Here is a 19,353-nt window from a genome sequence, read left to right as displayed (position 1 = left end):
CACATCAACATGCCACTGCATTGCAGTGCATTTAGCTGAAGCGATCTGACTACCCTCTAGTAAGATCTTTTAAATCCCAAGATAATACAGAGAGGCTTCAAGTTGTATCCTTTCAGAATGTCAACCATCTGCATGCACTGCTTGAATGATGAGGCTGTCGTTCAGCTTGGTATTTTGGAGTCCGCACATTTGCTGAGGATCTCTCTCTGTGTTGGTGGGGGTCAGGAAAAATGCAGGAATAGGAGGAGGGGGAAAAATATTGGGTGAGCTTTGTTGTTTTGTGCAGACACGGGTTGGATAGTAGCATCCCTTTCAATGAAACAAAGCAAAATGCACGGAGCACAGGGGAGAAGACAAGCGATCTCTAACAAACATGCTTCCTTTTAATAGCTAGGCTGCTTGTTTATGGGCATGCATCGTTTGGGAAGAGCTGCCATCCATCTCCTCCAGCCACCGCAAAGCTGCATTGGCAACATGCGCTGCCAAAGCCCCACAAAAGAATTACTGTAGAGATAATCGAGGCAGTGCTTCACCTTAATATATGTCCTTTCATTCCAGGGGTATTGATGCAATGGAGTCTTGCTATTTGGCTGGCTAGCCTCTTGGATATAACAAGGTTTCTTGGGAAGCAAACAGTTGGGGCTCATCTGCCTAGATAGCATGAGTCCAAGTGGTTTTACCTTGGTCACACTGCTTTCCCCTGGGGAACCCGCGCTTTAGTGCTGTAATAGGAATTTTATGGTCTTAGATATATGGTAATGTTCATAAGTGTACCAACCAAGCACATACATAGATCAGCACAGGAAGGCCAACCTGGAACCATTTTGATTCCTAAACTGACCAAATCTTTTCTTTGCAAGGTCAAAATGGAAAAGCCTCCCCATTGTCTTTTCCTTCACAAATCCTGCCTTAAGGATATGTCTGTTTGAATAGGGTGTGAGCCTGTGACCTGGCCCAGGAACTAAGTATTTATCACTACAAAATACTGGCCAGGCTACCCAGGAAATCCAATCAAGTAACCTGCCAGACAGGAGATAAACAAGGACAAGAGATAAACAACATTTAAATTTCTGTTAAGACCGCCTTTTCTGTGATGTATGTATGATGTTTCTGGGGGTGGTCTTGATCTACAGGGTGGCAATTTCAAAAGTCTTTATAAGCCCTTGCACACCATTTTTCTGGGTCCTCCTCCTCTCCTGCGGGTGAGGGGAGCGCCCTGTTGCAACAGATCAATAAAGATCAAGCTTACTAGCTGCTTTGCTTCTCAATATTCTCTGGTTGGCCTCTGTTATTTTCTCCCACCAATAGGGAACCTATGAAAGGACTCTATATGGGCTCTTGGATACCCCATAAGGGCAGATTTTTGTTTACAACAGTGCTAAATGGAAGCAAAAGTCAATCCAGAGAAAAACCCGATGTTTGCTCCGTGTCAGTGGCAATGAATGAGTTTACTCCAGAGGAAAGCAGTGGGGAAAACAGAAGTGGGACTACGCCCAGAGTCTGGGAGAGTAGCTGGTTCAGATTGGGCTTTTGGGATACTGCAGGGTATTGTTACAAAAGTCGTGTGCCATCACCACTCTCTGCAAGATCCCTGGGGGTTCCAGGCACTCACCCTGGGTCAATAATATAATATAATAATAATTTATTATTTGTACCCTGCCCATCTGCCTGGGTTTCCCCAGCCACTCTGGGCGGCTTCCAACAAAACACTAAAATACAATAACCTATTAAACATTAAAAGCTTCCCTAAACAGGGCTGCCTTTAGATGTCTTCTAAAAGTTTGGTAGTTATTTTTCTCTTTGACATCTGGTGGGAGGGCGTTCCACAGGGCGGGTGCCACTACCGAGAAGGCCCTCTGCTTGGTTCCCTGTAATTTGGCTTCTCGCAGCGAGGGAACCGCCAGAAGGCCCTCGGCGCTGGACCTCAGTGTCCGGGCAGAACGATGGAGGTGGAGATGCTTCTTCAGGTATACTGGACTGAGGCCATTCCTTTGGAGAACTGAGACACGGGAGAGACTGCCGCAGCTTTAAGAAATATAGTTGATTCACCTATTTACACCTTTCGTCTGCATGGAGGGAGTCCAGATCTTACAACGTGGTCATTTCAAGAGGGGCTGGTCCTCCACAGCAGTGCAGCCAGCCTTCAGCCAGCCTACCCAAGATGGATGCCAGTCTTTCTTCCTCCTCGTACTTCCCAGAACACCCTGATGAAAACTCTCTTTTCCTGTCACCTCACACCTGGTTTACCCTGACAACCTTCTAAATCCCTAGTCTCTGCTCACACCTGAAGGCAGGGAGGAGGACAGTTTTCTTGCATTGCAAATGGGTGCCAATGGCCCTGCATTGTTTCTTAATGGTGCCTAGATTAGCCAGTTAACTTTGCATAGGCTAGCTGAGGAATTCCTCTTGCATTTCTCCCTTCACATTCCAAATAACCAAAAACTTACCATTTATTAATTTTTAGGGTTCAGGGGAGTCTCCAACAAATGTTTTGTTGTTGTTGTTTAGTCATGTCCGACTCTTCGTGACCCCATGGACCAGAGCATGCCAGGCACTCCTGTCTTCCACTGCCTCCCGCAGTTTGCTCAAACTCATGCTGGTAGCTTCGAGAACACTGTCCAACCATCTCATCCTCTGTCGCCCCCTTCTCCTTGTGCCCTCCATCTTTCCCAACATCAGGGTCTTTTCCAGAGAGTCTTCTCTTCTCATGAGGTGGCCAAAGTACTGGAGCCTCAGCTTCAGGATCTGTCCTTCCCGTGAGCACTCAAGGCTGAGTCAATTCAATGACAAACCTGAATGGTGTTTTCTCCAGCACCCAACTCTGAGGTAAAGCTGTAGGTCATCACTGCCGCCTTTGGAAGCAAGGCTTATAGTTTACTGCACAAACTCTCTAAAGCATTTTTGCAGATACAATTATACCAAACAGCATGGCTTGTACTGTATTGTTTCTGGGGAATTACCATTGGTGATGGATTAAAAGCAACAAGAACAATTTTGTGTTGCGCCTGGGACATTATAATGCTGGACACTTGGATACTTTGTATGAATTAATGAGAATAGTTTATATGAATGAACAGCCTGATAGCTATTAGGAGAGTGTGGGTATGGTCTTTTTTTTTTTTTTAAAAAAAGAAAAGTTTTCGGAAAACACCTTTTCACCTAGCACAGATCCAAACAATGTAACTTGCTCACACAAGATGTAGAGATGGCAAGCAAGCTGGATGGCTCCAAAGCACCCAGCTGAAATTCACTGGACCTCTGAAAGCACTGAGACCTACTTTTTTGTGGACCCGAGGAGCTTGACAGATGTCACTTCCACTTAAAGGCAAATGATCTGTGCTGGATTCCACTCCCCCGCCCCCCGCCCCAAACCCACTACCAAGCGGGCGATGCTTTCTAGACCACGATGTGTGCGTTATCTGTGCAGTGGATTCTTGGGTTTCCATAGCAACGAGGATGCAGTCAGCCACATCTGCTCCAGCACCTGCCCATTAAACACACAGATAATAGGCGGCTTACTTACTATATTAATTACTAGTTTTGTTCTGATTAGAGTTATTCAGCTTCGTGATACATTAATGGGCTCAAGGGGAAGGAGGGAGGAGAAGGGAACCTTTCTCTAATTGCCAGCATTTCTGTTGAAGGTGCCAGATAACATTATCTTCTAAGATCTCTGGAGTGTGTTTTGTCCTTGTCTGGGATCCGCGTCAGCTAATTAACATGAACAATAGGAGAATGTTTGAGGGCAGCAAAGTTGAGGGTAGAGGGAAAAGTCAGATGAGATAAACACAAGGAAAGCTGAGCATCAAAAGGTCTTTGGGTTTAGCACACTGGCGATAGGTTCCTGAGAGCATATATAAAAATGGTATTAAGGGTGGTGGGAGAAATGAGTTTGGCTTGTATTTTAATGCAAAACCTACTTAAGCTGTATTTCCTGAACCGTTAAGTGAACACGGTTATCTGCACCTCTCTGAATTTTTGGATGCAGTTCTCCAAAGAGTGCACAAAAATGCAGAGCTATCTAAATGGCACCAATGTACAAAACTACACGACACATTAGGGAGGAATGGTTTCATAGAATCATAGAATCATAGAGTTGGAAGAGACCACAAGGGCCATCGAGTCCAACCCCCTGCCAAGCAGGAAACACCATCAGAGCACTCCTGACATATGGTTGTCAAGCCTCTGCTTAAAGACCTCCAAAGAAGGAGACTCCACCACATTCCTTGGCAGCAAATTCCACTGTCGAACAGCTCTTACTGTCAGGAAGTTCTTCCTAATGTTTAGGTGGAATCTTCTTTCTTGTAGTTTGGAACCATTGCTCCATGTCTGCTTCTCTGGAGCGGCAGAAAACAACCTTTCTCCCTCCTCTATGTGACATCCTTTTATATATTTGAACATGGCTATCATATCACCCCTTAACCTCCTCTTCTCCGGGCTAAACATGCCCAGCTCCCTTAGCCGTTCCTCATAAGGTATCGTTTCCAGGCCTTTGACCATTTTGGTTGCCCTCCTCTGGACACGTTCCAGTTTGTCAGTGTCCTTCTTGAACTGTGGTGCCCAGAACTGGACACAGTACTCCAGGTGAGGTCTTTGACAAACAGCAGAGGGCAAAATTCTCCCCCCCCCATCAAAATTTATCTCCCCCAAATAGTTACGAGGTATAGAAATAGAATAAAACTACATGACACATTAGGGATGCGGGTGGTGCTGTGGGTTAAACCACAGAGCTTAGGACTTGCCGATCAGAAGGTCAGTGGTTCGAATCTCCGCGACAGGGTGAGCTCCCGTTGCTCGGTCCCTGCTCCTGCCAACCTAGCAGTTTGAAAGCACATCAAAGTGCAAGTAGATAAATAGGTAGCGCTCCTGTGGGATGGTAAACGGCATTTCCGTGCTCTGGTTCGCCAGAAGCGGCTTAGTCATGCTGGCCACATGACCCGGAAGCTGTACGCCAGCTCCCTCGGCCAATAAAGCGAGATGAGCGCCGCAACCCCAAAGTCGTCCGCGACTGAACCTAATGTTTAGGGGTTCCTTTACTTTTACCTTTAGGCAAAAACCAAGTGGCCCCAGCCAGTCAGCCAAATGGCAAAATTCCTACTGGGCCCCTGCTGCAAAACAAATGACCCCTAGACAGGCATAGCAAGGCCATAAGAACAACCCTAAATATAGGGTGGGAGGGCGGGTACAAGTTGCAAGAAAGAGAAAGTTCCCAGCAACGTGCAACAGCTTAAATAGCCCCTCGCTAGCCAATGGTGACCCAACCAGCCAAATTTCTGCCCCAGTAACCGAGGGGCAACCAATGGGGTGTTGTGGCTATCCAAACAGCCCCACCCCACAACAGGGAGGCAGTTTAGGCGATCCCACCACAACACGTGCTCTCCACGATGGAGGACACGATTTCTCACATTGCCGGAATGAGGTGGAAGAGCCCTGGCCAGGTGAGGAGATTATTTGTATGGATATGTTCTCCCCCTAACAGGGCTAACCATGGGAGTGTCTCTCAGAGTTTCCTCTCTAGGAAACTTACAGGACTCTGAGTTCCTATCGTGTGCCTGTCTAGCAAACACGCATTGTTGGTTTGACTGCATTGTCAATATCCCCTGCCAATGAGATGTCTGTGTGAAGCCTGAAAGCAGGACTTGAGTGCAATAAGCCCTCTCCCAACTTGCATTCCTCAGCAACGGGCATTCAGGACCATACTGTCTCCAAGAGTGGAAGAGGAACATAGCCATTGTGGTCAGCCAGCATTGATCTCTGGGCTAAGAGATGCGCCGGGTCCATGCTGGTGATTAATCTCTGCGATGGGCTTTTTCTGTAGGTTCCCCATGGTAGAGATTAAGCAGCGGTGAGGACTCATCATTCAGGATTTCTCATTTCAAGCTCCAGTGCTCTCAGACTATTGCCAGAATGTGTACGGACAGAAAGCAGGTTATGAACTATGGAGGGAAAATTTACACTTAGAACCAGTAAGGAAAGTGAGAGATTTAAAATAACTGGAGATAACCAGGAGAAAGGTTCACAGACCTTACCAGCCTTGCTCAGAAATGCAAAGCTTTTTTCTTTTTTCTCTTTTAAAAAAACCCCAACAACAACTAGATTGCCTGACCCGCTTTCCATTTTGTGCTCTCTCTGGATTACAAGGGGTTGATAAGACAGATACAACCATTTTGTTTCCAACAATGATATGCTATTTATGCAGTCTTAGCTACAGTCCAGTTAGACCGGACGTCTGGGATTTAAGTTTGGTTTAGTTACCTTGTGCAGAGCTTAGCAATTGGAGTTGGCTAGTGTAGCACCCTCTGGTATAAGCCACTGGAATGGCTGGTAGTAGAATGACAATATCTTATTTATATTTATTAGCCAGCTATTTAAAAAGGTAAAGGGACCCCTGACCATTAGGTTCAGTTGAGGACAACTCTGGGGTTGCGGCACTCATCTCGCTTTACTGGCCGAGGGAGCCGGCATACAGCTTCTGGGTCATGTGGCCAGCATGACTAAGCTGCTTCTGGCGAACCAGAGCAGTGCACGGAAATGCTGTTTACCTTCCCGCCGGAGCGGTACCTATTTATCTACTTGCACTTTGATGTGCTTTCGAATTGCTAGGTTGGCAGGAGCAGGGACCGAGCAATGGGAGCTCACCCCGTTGCGGGGATTCGAACTGCCGACCTTCTGATTGGCAAGCCCTAGGCTCTGTGGTTTAACGCACAGCGCCACTCGCGTCCCTGTTAGCCTGGTCCTAATACAGTGGTACCTTGGGTTACAGGCGCTTCAGGTAACAGACGCTTCAGGCTCCGCTAACCCAGAAATAGTGCCTCGGGTTAAGAACTTTGCTTCTGGATGAGAACAGAAATCGTGCGGCGGTGCGGCGGCAGCGGGAGGCACTATTAGCTAAAGTGGTGCTTCAGGTTAAGAACAGTTTCAGGTTAAGAACGGACCTCCGGAATGAATTAAGGTACCACTATACAGAGGTGAATTTAGGGGAGTGCAACTAGTTTAGGGGCACTGCAGGGGGCGCAGCAACTATGATGTAGAATGGAATGCAAGAGATAGGGGGATGGGGGTGTTGGCAGGGGGCAGCATTGGCAGTCTCTAGTACAAACTATAATAGCACATTTCTTTTTCTGGTGGGGAGCCCACAAAAGCTTATATATTACTTGGCAGTGCATCAGGTTGGCAAGCATTTGCCCCCCCCCCCCATGCCATGTTGGCAGATGAATTTCTCTCTTTAATATCTTTAGGCACTGCTGCGCATAAGTCTCACTTCACATCTGTTGGTGGAATGCCCATCAATTCAGATTACGTGGAGTTGCAGCGGCTGAGAGGCAGCCTCAAGGAAAGCAAAATAGCACAGCCAATATCTCAGATATTGGATTTCGGAAAAGAAAGAAGGTGCTCTCTAAACAGAGATAGCTCTTGAAGAGGGTGTGTGGATTCACTTAGCGATGTAAAGATAAAGATGCAAAGTTCCTGCCCAGATGTGTGAGCTGACCATCCTACCAGCTGGGATGTCTGGGGGAATCCAGAAATGATGATGACGACACTGTTGGTCGATGCCTTGGACCAAAGGATCAAACAGCCAGGCACTTGACTATGTGACTATTCACCTCTTCCAGTGTCGTTTTGCTTTCTCTGATGTTGATACGTTGGCATCAAGATGTTCTCTGCTTGCTGCTTCTCTCTCTCTCTCTCTCTCTCTCTCTCTCTCTCTCTCTCTCTCTCTCCAAGATTAGCCATGTGGGTGATTTCAGGATCTTTTCATAAACACATCACCTATAACCATTTTCAGATCCTGAAGCTGAGGCTCCAATACTTTGGCCACCTCATGAGAAGAGAAGACTCCCTGGAAAAGACCCTGATGTTGGGAAAGATGGAGGGCACACTGAGAAGGGAATGACAGAGGATGAGATGGTTGGACAGTGTTCTCGAAGCTACAAGCATGAGTTTGACCAAACTGCGGGAGGCAGTGGAAGACAGGAGTGCCTGGCGTGCTCTGGTCCATGGGGTCACGAAGAGCCAGACATGACTGAACGACTAAGCAACAACAACATAGCCATTTTGTCAAGTTCGACGACTTTCTAAAATTAGAACAACAACAACAACTTATTTCTTGTACCCTGCCCATCTGACTGGGTTTCCCCAGCCAGTCTGGGCGGTTGCCAGTTAAATATAAAAGAACACACCAAATTAAATGAATATGAAACATTAAACTGAGGAGTAATTTCAGCTGTGCAATAATGCATACCTGGTACAACCGATAATTTTTTTGTAATGCAATTCAACAGCAGGAATGTAGTCCTATTAAGTCTCATGTGTACCTGTCTGATAACTAGATTGTCCTGCTTTTTACCATGATAGGTGAGGTGTTCAAATGACCCCCATGCAAGAAGTGCCAACAGGCCAACTGCTGGCTGTGTGTTCGTTGGAAACTGAGGGAGGCATATTATACAGAGTCAGACTCAAGGGTCTAGCTAGCTCAGTGCTGTCTACATTGACTGGTACTGTAGTAGTTTTCCAGGATTTTAGCCCTACCTGGAGATGCCAGGCGTTGACTTGATGGGCCGTTGACCTAATCCTATGTTCTTACTTGAAAGGGATCAGGGACAGAAGGAATTGTTATTTGTTTGTGGGAGTCTGCTTCAGTGCTGAGAGAGTGGGGTGGTACTGATGAAGAGCAATTGGCAGCATGTTATTATATGCCATTATCGGTGATTTTTCTTTCTCTCTCTTATAGAAAACAAGAGGCTAACCTTGTTAGGAGATGTAAACACAACACAGAATGGCACAGCACCATGTAGCTGCAGTGCATGCTGTCAAAGCCTGATCATATGTTCCTTTGCTTGAGAGCAGTGAAACATGAGGAGGAAAGATCACTTTGAATAGTTCCTTCTTCCTCCTTCATACCAGCAAAAATGGCTTCCAAACAATTAGTTTAGGGAAGTTTTTAATGTTTAATGCTGTATTGTATTTTTAATATTTGGTTGGGAGCAACCCAGAGTGGCTGGGGAAACCCAGCCAGATGGGCAGGGTATAAAGTATAAATAATAATAATTTTGACACTCTTAGCCCTACTCCTTAAAAATTGCCCTATCCATTAAAGAGTGGGTGCTTTAGTAGTACTTGCTGAACTGATGAATGCCCCAAGTGAATACACCAGGGAAGGGGGTCAAATGGTCTTCCCTATATAGTTGGATTTGAGTGCCAATCATCACTGGCCATTGGCTACGCTTGACATTTTGTTATGTTTTTATGTGCTGGAAGCCGCCCAGAGTGGATGGGGAAACCCAGCCAGATGAGTGGGGTATAAATAAATAAAATTATTATGATTATTATTAGCTGGTCGGAGTTGGACTCTAACAACACCTAGAGGGCCACAGGTTTCCATGTTCAGGATAAGGCCAGAGCATCTCGAGAGTGCAAAATATTTTCAAGGTATATTGAAGAATTGCAAACATGGGTCTACTATTTGAAAGCCATTTTCATAAATAAATTTGCAGGACAGGAATATCCTAAGAAAGCTTTATGAGTTCTGGATTTTGCAATAAATAAACACAACTGCGTGCTGAATTTGTTCTCTGTCGTGTTATAAACACAGATGTAGATAAATAACCTTTGGTGGATTAAAATATGTAGACTGACATTTCCTCAACATTTTGTACAGGATTGTATGTGATGATTGGTAATGGCTAAAATAATGAAAGTGAACAGAAGAGGAAAGTTGTCTATCACAGGGCTCACATGTCAATTGTTTAAGGCTGGTTAAGAAACTGTAATTCCTAACAGGAATGATGAGTGGAAATTATTGTCCTGATAGTCCTGCTATGTGTATTCTTCTCCTTTGTTACAAAGAAGGGCAATGGTATTTATTCCGCGCAGCTCAACATCTTGAGCATTAAGCTTGTGAGTCACATATTTGCTAATGCAGTTTTCAGTGCTGTGTTTAAAAGCTGAAAGTCTTAAGGGTTGACCAAGCATTGACGTGCCAATAAAGCAGAAACCTTGATGTGAAAAATACACACTGGATAGCATAAACAAACCTTTTCCATTCCTCTCTGGAAGCAAATATATCTCAGTAAAGTGCTTTTCAGTGGTTATTACTGCTCAGGAAACTCGGGGAGTGAGATATTGGTGGGAAAAATAATGATCTGTGCAAATACGATTAGGAACTACGGTGCTCAAAGGACAAACTGAGACTCATCAAGACTTGGTAACAGAAAGGATGATCCTGGGATATCATCTTCCAATGCCCCTTGGATTTAATATCCCTGCCTGCAGAAGCTGGAAGTTCTAAGACGGGGTGGGGAAATTATGACCCTCCAGAGGTTGTTGGACCACAACTCCCATCATCTTTGACCAATGTTCTGGTTGGCCAAGGCTGATGGGAGTTGGAGTCCAACAACATCTGGAAGGTCAAAGCTCCCCCATCCTTCTTCTCGGAGGTGAGATGAGATGACTACAACTTCCTGGATTTATTTATCAAATTAAGAACAAGCCCTTCCTTCCAAAACACAATCGATAAAGCAATCAAAACATCTTTAAAACAATCCCCAAACAGATGCAGTCTGGGAAAGATCTCAGGTTAAAAGGCTGGTTGAAAGAAGGTTTTCAATTGATGCTAAAATGACCAAAGAGATGGCCTAATATTCAAGGGGAGAGAATCCCAAAGGGTGGGTGCCATGACACTTCCCGATAAGATGGTATCTGCAAGAGGCCTTCACCTGCAAAGCACATTGATCGATTTGGTATGAAAGGGGTAAGACAATCTTTCAGGCATCCTGGTCCCAAGCTGTATAGGGTTTTCTACACCCAAACCAAAATATCAACTCTGGAAGAATTTCATCCATAGTCAGGGAGAAAGGGTTCCCCACCACTATCTTCACCCAATGTCACAACCATCTTTGTTTGCATCAGGTGTGCAGCAGGTGAAATCTATGAAGCAAAGCCTTGCCTGCTACCTTCTTTCTCTCTCTGTAGGGAACAAAGTATCTGAAACAAGGGGACCTTCCAAGTATAGAGGGACTGGGAATATTTGGCCAACTTCCTCATGCTGCTAATGAGATCTTGCTAACAGCCTGATTAAAAATGCAACGGGGGAGAGAGAAACCGAGAGGAAAAAACAACTGTTCTCTAGAATAATTTCACTATTATTTCACACCGTAAATTGATAATGACAAGGTGAAAAAACAGCACAGTAATCTGATAATGGTTGTAGATAAGTTTTTTTCTCCCAGGGAGGTGAAACTGTTAAACTCACCCAGCATGCAGCAGAGGCTGCAATCCTATGCCCATTTACCCATGAGTAGAACCCCTTGAATGCAGCGGCTCTTACTTTTGAGTAGAGACACTTCGGCTTGTACAGAAGGCTCCTGGAAAGTAAAGCAATGGTGAGAATGATAGCAGCCTTCAACCATGTTTCTTCGGCACCGCTTATTTCCTGCAGATTGAAGAACAAACTTCGGTGATGTCGGTTGTGGGGATGCAATTAACAGGTGCATTACTTGACAGGTAAGTAGTAACCAATAGCTGGCCTGAAGAGGCTTGTGTGTGGTGGTTGGTAAATAGCAGTCCATGACACGCCTTGGGATTACCTCACACATACATGGATACTGCTTGAGACTATTGGTTTAATCCTTGGCACTTGAGCCCGATGTGTGCATTAGCCATGTGTAGAGTACACTCAAAGTACAGATGGAGCAGGATTGTACTTTGAGTCCTGAACCTCAACTTTGAGTCTTCTTTTTTAAACAACCAATACTGAGCATAAGTTTCTGTACAGAAGCCCCATGAGGAACTCTCTCCTCGCATGTACAGTGTCCAAACAACCGGGAAACCTGGTGTTCTGATCACACAGAGCCCTCTGAGCCTCTTGGGCTGGCTGTTCAGAAGGTCAGCGGCTCGAATCCCTGTGACAGAGTGAGCTCCCGTTGCTCTGTCTCAGCTCCTGCCAACCTAGCAGTTTGAAAGCACACCAGTGCAAGTAGATAAATAGGTTCCGCTGCGGTGGGAAGGTAAATGGTGTTTTCGTGCACTCTGGTTTCCATCACAGTGTTCCGTGTGCCAGAAGTGGTTTAGTCATGCTGGCTACATGAACTGGAAAGCTATCTGTGGAGAAACGCTGGCTCCCTTGGCCTGAAAGCAAAATGAGCACTGCAACCCTATGGTCATCTTTGATAGGACTTAATCATCCAGGCATCCTTTACCTTTACCTTTTATGGGCATGTAAGGTAGGACATGGGTGGTGCTGTGGTCTAAACCACAGAGCCTAGGGCTTGCTGATCAGAAGGTCGGTGGTTTGAATCCCCGTGATGGGGTGAGCTCCCGTTGCTCGGTCCATGCTCCTGCCAACCTAGCAGTTAGAAAGCATGTCAAAGTGCAAGTAGATAAATAGGTACCGCTGTGGCAGGAAGGCAAACGGCATTTCTGTGCACTGCTCTGGTTTGGCAGAAGTGGCTTAGTCATGCTGGCCACATGACCCGGAAGCTGTATGCCGGCTCCCTTGGCCAGTAAAGCGAGATGAATGTGCAACCCAAGAGTCGTCCATGACCGGACCTAATGGTCAGTGGTCCCTTTACCTTTAAGGTTTCCTTTAAAGCAGACCTCCCTTTTTGGCCCTTGGCAGATTCCCAAAGCTACAACTCCTCCATAGACACACTCTCTCCCAACACAACCCCCTGCTCTCCCGGACACACTCTTCCTAGACCTGCCTTTTACTCTCCTTGAGTATTTTTGCTTGGCTGGAAGGTGTCCCTGAACTCTGATAATACCTCTTGTTTGTTTGGATGGGGAACAGACTGAGGTGTGAGAGTATGCATAAAACCTAGACTAATGTGCAAAAGCAAAAAAATTACATTCGCTGGTCATCTTACTTTTGCCCCTGGCCCCTGGAAGGTTGCCCAGAAAGGCCCACAAAGCCTTTTTTGTGAAGGCTCCACAACCCCTGCTATAAAGGGAGTTATGCTCAACATGTGGCTATTAAGAAAACAGAAGACCCAAGACAGGGGCCAAAAGCAGGACTCCCTCCTCTAGTTGTACTTGAGAATACCCTACGCTCAAGTAGTGCACTCATACTGCTTTGATGAATCTATGGTTCTATGGAGGTAAGAAAACAGCAGCAGCTTAGGTGAAACAGAACAAGGTTATAATCTGATGTAGCAGACACATCCTGGGGGCGCACATTTCTACTGCCCTGTGCAGGTATGCCATTTTTATTATTCTTTGCCTGCTACCAGTGAAGCAACTTGTTTCTGGGTCAGAATGCAGCGAAGTCTCGAGCGCATTGGTATCTGGCCAAAGCTCAGGAATAAAATGGGTCAACCTCAGCAGCTTGGTTTCCCCCTGAAAGTGCCTTCTGTTCTCTAACCAGGAATGTGTTAGAGTCACATAGGAAAAACTGGTTGATATTACCAGGCGTTGTGTGGGAGCAATCGTGGAACGATTTACTCAATTTATAGCAGAATACAGAGAAAGCATGGCATGAGTGGCTTGGAAGGTATCCATGAAGAGGAAGGGCAGAAGAGGCTGGAGTCCATCTTAGGTTTGGGCAGGAGAGGGCTTATCCATATTTCCTGTCCCCCCACTGCTTTTTCCTTGGGAAAAGCTCTCTTTAGAGCTCAATCAGAGCAAATGGCAACCAGGTTTGCCATGGATGGCTGTTTGTTCCGATTTAAGGCTAAAGAGTGGGAAAGGAGAGGGGCAAGTGGAAAACCACTCGGACCCACGCTTTCTAGGCACGGGACAAGCAGGTATGTAGACAAGCGCTGTGGTCACATCCACACTACCCCTTGAAAACACATGTAGAGCACATGACATCCACAAAGAATCATGGGAGCTGTAGTTTACTCCTTCCAGAGCTACAATTCCCAGGACCCTTAACAAGCCAAGGATTCTTGGGGGAAAACCATGAGCTTGAAATGTTAGGTATGGAAGTGACCTAAGCCTGTCTCCAGGGATGATTAGGCCAAAAAGTCTTCTGCTTATTGGGGTCAAGGCTTATTGGTCAAGGAGAGGGAGAAATACAACTCAAGTTGATGTGAAATTTAATTTTGTATTTCAACTTTTTTCTACATTTTAAAGTATTGTAATGATTTCCTTGGAGTTTTTTTCTCTTTTGGTAAACTGCTTTGAGGGTTTCCTCCCTGCCGCCAATCAAGCGTTGTATAACTGTTATGAGATAAAATTAATTAATTGATTTTCTAGGGCTCAGCAACTGACTGCATTGGAAGCAGAGCCTTTCAGGGGAGGGAGGTGTTAAGCTGAACTGAACTGTGAACACGAATGTGTTGGGTGGGAAGGAGAGAGAAACAGAATTGGGGTAGAAAGTGAAGAGGCTGAGCCCTGAACACAGAGCTTCTATTCTTGAACTGTGTGTTTTCAATTCAGTTGGGATCCTTTTGGAATTTAATAGTTAATTTAATGTTGGAGCGCCGTCACCCTCTCCCACTTAAAAACAAAACAAAACAAAAACATGCTCCAGGGTGGATTGGACCACATGTTTACATCTATAGCATAATTGAACCTCAAACAGAGCTCAGCACTGCACACATAGATCCTTTGGTTCTTTATTCCTTAAAACCAAAGGAAATATGTAAGGTTGTGGGGGAAGGGAAAATAGCATGTTCAATCTGGGGACTTTTTAATTATTTTTTTAGCAAAGCAGCACCCAATATTCAGCTTTCAAGAGGCTTGTTTAGAAAGTGATAGATATAAACAACTCAAAATAACTAATTAAGAGAGAACCTTGTTGAATTGTACATCCACAATGCGCTTTGAGAAAGCTGTTTTCTATTGAGTCACTCTTAGAAAAACTGCAGATGGTTACCTAAGTTGGTGTTGGTGGTGAGGAAGAGGCAGCATTTACTGGTGATCTGAGGAATGCGAATAAGGCTGTCGGCAGATGGCTTACAGATATCATTCCGAAATATCTTATCCTGACAAATAACAACAGTGTGTATAATTAGCACTATGCAGATGGCATTTGGAATGATTCCCTTCCATCTCAGCACTCTTCTTCCGCGTACGATTTTAAAAGGCTATTTTTAAGAGACTTTAAAAAACAACAACACAAAAAACACACGCTACCAGCAGCATCTCTGATACTACTTTAGAGCAGGCTATACCAATATGCTTTATAGCACGTTAGAGACCCACATCAGTGAGAAGATAGAAATGTTCAGAAGGATGGGAGGCAAGAAAAGGTAAGAGGCAGGACCCCCATCCAAGACCTCACTGAGAGTCCTGCCAAGGCAGGGTGGGAGTTATTGCAGATACAAATATTGTGCAGCTTGAAGCGATTGGATGCATAAAAACTGAGTCCTTCTAGAATAAAAATGGTTCAGATCCCCACTTATAATTCAAATCTTTACTAACCATAACTTCTTAAAAACAGGTACAAAACAAAACAAACAAAAAGTTCCGTAAGACATACGCTTGGCCAAACACATTCTAAGAAATATAACAGAATTCCAAACAGACCAAGAATCTAAGGTCTCTCTCTCCTTACAGTCTGCATTAGCCTGGAACTGCATTTGCATATCCATCTCCTGCTGTACCTGGGAACAAATGACCAAAGGCAGCTCCCTTCAAAACGGTGATTTGCAATGGAATACCTTGACCATGTGAGTTAAGGTTAAACACTCACGTGAAGGAGCAGAGAACATTAACAGTTATTAACCCAGCTAGAAGCTGAAAGAGTTATTTCAAGCTTTAGTATTTCTCAGTGGAATTTTCCGAGGTTAAACCCTCCAGCAATATATATATACAGGCACTTTCCATTTCAGTGTGCAATTAAACAAATATGCTTAACGGGGTGGAGTGGGAACAGGGCCCATCAGGACTGAGGACAGAGGCACATTGTCCTGTCTGAAGATGCTATATTGCCACCCAAATCAAAAGAATGAGGGTAGGGCAGGCAGCAGCAGCATCCACAACAGGAACTTTCCTGGTGGGTGGAGTTAATATGATATAGGCCCATCTTTTTTATGTGTTTCCATTTATTGACAGCATTTGTATGTTTTGTGATTTTAAATCTCTGCTGGGGCTCCCTCGCCAAGAGAGTATTTGCCCGCCCCAAATCTGGATCTAGACATCCAGGGAATTCTTCTTTTATTCTTTTCAACCAATTACAATCAAACATTAAAAAAACCTCCCATATGGTTTGTGTTTCTCCTCATTAAATGACTGATAATAACTTCTGCCTTCTGCATAATAACTTCCCCTTTTGCCCTTTTAGCATGGATCAGACAATTACAAGTGCAGAGCTTGCTGGTAAGATGAGCTAGCCAGCAAAATTTAAAAAAGCAAATTTGTTTGCTTAGCCATGGAACAAAGAAAAACTCAAGAACGATACTTTTGAAGATACGTTATATATGGATTGGATGAGGCCACAGGTCATGGCAAAACCCACAGTTTGATACACAGAATACAGGATGTCAACATCTATATAGTCATTGATCATTACAACACTCTATTGCATTTGCAGCAGAGGAGAAACAAACACAGCATGCAAAGGCATAGGAGGCGACCTCTATTGTTCTTCTTGTTGATTAGACTCCTCACCTCCAAATGTCCACTTTTGCTTGTAAGAAAGAATCCTAGACATTTGTAAATAAAGCCATTAGACAGAAGGGCAAATCTTCTACTGTGTCACTCTCATGGATATAATACGGTTGCCATATTTCGATCGCATGGTCGGCGGTTCGAATCCCCTTGGCAGGGTGCGCTCCAGTCGTTCAGTCCCAGCACCTGCCAACTTAGCAGTTCGAAAGCACCCCCGGGTGCAAGTAGATAAATAGGGACCGCTTACTAGCGGGAAGGTAAATGGTGTTTCCGTGTGCTGCGCTGGCTCGCCAGATGCAGCTTGTCACGCTGGCCACGTGACCCGGAAGTGTCTTTGGACAGCGCTGGCCCCCGGCCTCTTAAGTGAGATGGGCGCACAACCCTAGAGTCGTACACGACTGGCCCGTATGGGCAGGGGTACCTTTACCTTTTATCCTATGCCCAGATTTTAATGGACATCTCAGCAGTTTACACCTGGACACTGTTAGCGACTCCCATATTCTGGCTGTGTCTGGGAAATTCCAGACGTACGGCCACCGTAAGATATAAACACATAAATTTGTACGCTTCCTTCCTTGCTCCATTTTCTCTCAGTGAGTGAAAATACACCAGAGGGAAAGAAAATGAGCATAGGTAAGCACCATACTTCTGCTAGGACTGAGCAGAAAAAGAGCCGCGCTGCTGCTGCTGATGAGCGCTGACCTTTCTTCTTGAAATTATCGGAATTGGAGCAACATACCCGTGAGTAAGGGACCTAAATTTTCTAACTTAAATTGAAGAAATTCGGCTGAAAACGGGAGGCGAGTAACAGGAAGTCCGCCTCCCGACTCTGCTAATTAGATCAAAGCAAGGGCTCGGAAACGAGCTGAAGTATTTAAAAAGGGATTGTAAAAGTGGAAGAAAGGGTGCATTGAGAGACTCTGCATTTTGAAGATAAAAAGGAAAGAACTGTGTGTTGTATAGACTTTTATTCTTTGGAACTATCCTCCAATTTCTGGGCTAAACGGGGTTGAAAGAAATAACCCCGTCACCGGGCTGCCAGTGCATAGAAAAAGAACTGTCAAACTGCTGTCAAACTGACGACATTGTTGCAGAGATTGAAATTGTTGCATAGACTGAGATACTAACATTAAACATTGTTGCATGGACCTGTATCGATACTTTATGGCTGGATTTTAAGAGATTAGAAGTTCTGGAAACCTTCCTTTTGTGCTTGGGAATTACAAAACTCAATATGGGGAATTGAGGAACTTCAATGGCGGAAAATAGTTCATTTCTTTTTTGAAACTTTGAAATACTCCCCCTATAGGACTGTGGAAATATAGTGGCACGGGAATTGAGCTTTATTGAAACTTTTTGTGGTTCTTTTTGTTTATATTTGGGACTTGTTTTTCCCATGGGACAAAAGACCATTTGACCTTGAACAGAGGCAGGTGTGGAATGAGCGGCACAGGGAGAACAAGAGCAGCTAAAGCTAAAGATAAAGAAAAAGAAAAAAAATCTGGGCAACTTTTGCAAACAACTTTAACTCATCACCGCAGATCATCTGTCCCAACTGTGCTGACAGCACAGGAGGTGGAACTAGTGCAGCCTGCTGCAGAAGATATGGCAACTGGAGGATCTGAAACAGTTTTAAAACAAATTTTGGAACAATTGGCAGTTTTAAACCAAAAAGTGGACAATCAAACATCAAAGATTGACCAAGCTACATCCTCTATTGGCAAATTAACTGAATAGGTTTCGCAGCACACTCAGGCAATTGAGAAATTGCAAGGAGCTACGGCAGAAAACTACAAATTAGCTGTGGAAGCCAACCAAAAAGCAGAACAGGCGAATTTAAAGGTTGATGAAATTAAAGGAGAGGTAAGACCTCTGAGAAGGCAGGTAGGGGAACAACAAGCCTACCTGGCATTGCTTGAATTGAAAAGTAAAGACAGTAATCTCAGGATAAGGGCTATCCCGGAACTGGAGCAAAATAATTTAGAGGGATTTTTGACACTTTTGTTCTCCAAATTCTGGGGAATTGAGGAAGAAAAGGATTTTAAAATTGTGACAGCCTTTAGACTGGGAAAATCAGTAAAAAAAGACAAGCCCAGAGACTGTTTGGTTGCTCTGAGATCAAGAGAAGAAAGGGATAAGATATTAGGCCTACATTTTAAGAAATCTTTGGAGATAGAAGGCAAAAGGGCCGAAATTTACAGAGATATACCCAAATATCTCTTGGAACTTAGGACTACCTATATAGATTTGACCAAATTGTTGAGACACAATGGAATTCCTTACAGGTGGGAGTTTCCACAAGGACTTTCATTTACTTACAAAGGAAGGAAAATAAAGATTAAATCACCTGAAGACCAGCAGAAGTTCCTACACGACCACGAGGAGGACCTGCAAAAAGGAGCTGCAGCTTCTTGGCCTCCACCACCACCGGGACCATCTCCAAGAGTTATACCACCAGGATCAGGACCAGTATTACCTCCCCCGGGATCGGGCGGAAGCTTAGATACCCCATTGTAGAACCCGTCAATTGATTCAGGATGTCTCTGCAGCTTCTTAGTTGGAACATAAATGGCGGAAACTCCCCGGAAAAAAGAAGAAAAGTCTTTCACATTTTGAAAAAGGAACAACTGGACGTTATCTGCCTACAGGAAACACATGTGACAAGGCTCCATAGAAAAGTGTTAATTAACAAAAGACTAGGCCAAGAATTTATTTCTTCGGACAAAGTTAAGAAGAGAGGAGTGGTGATTTACGCAAAGGAGAGCCTGTCACCGAAATTTTTATTCAAAGATGAATATGGCC

General features: G+C 44.6%; 1 long non-coding RNA gene across 1 annotated transcript in view; it reads right to left on the bottom strand.

The window, feature by feature from the left end:
• The window catches only part of LOC310842158, a 405,803-nt gene that overhangs the window by 5,810 nt on the left and 380,640 nt on the right, over positions 1-19,353 (bottom strand). The gene's annotated exons all lie outside the window — the stretch shown is intronic.

The sequence above is a fragment of the Podarcis gaigeae genome, assembly GCF_964106915.1.
Source record: "Podarcis gaigeae genome assembly, chromosome: 3".
Classification (NCBI taxonomy): Eukaryota; Metazoa; Chordata; class Lepidosauria; order Squamata; family Lacertidae; genus Podarcis; species Podarcis gaigeae.
The sequence above is the reverse complement of the archived record's forward strand: the minus strand, read 5'-3'. Positions and strand labels throughout refer to the sequence as shown.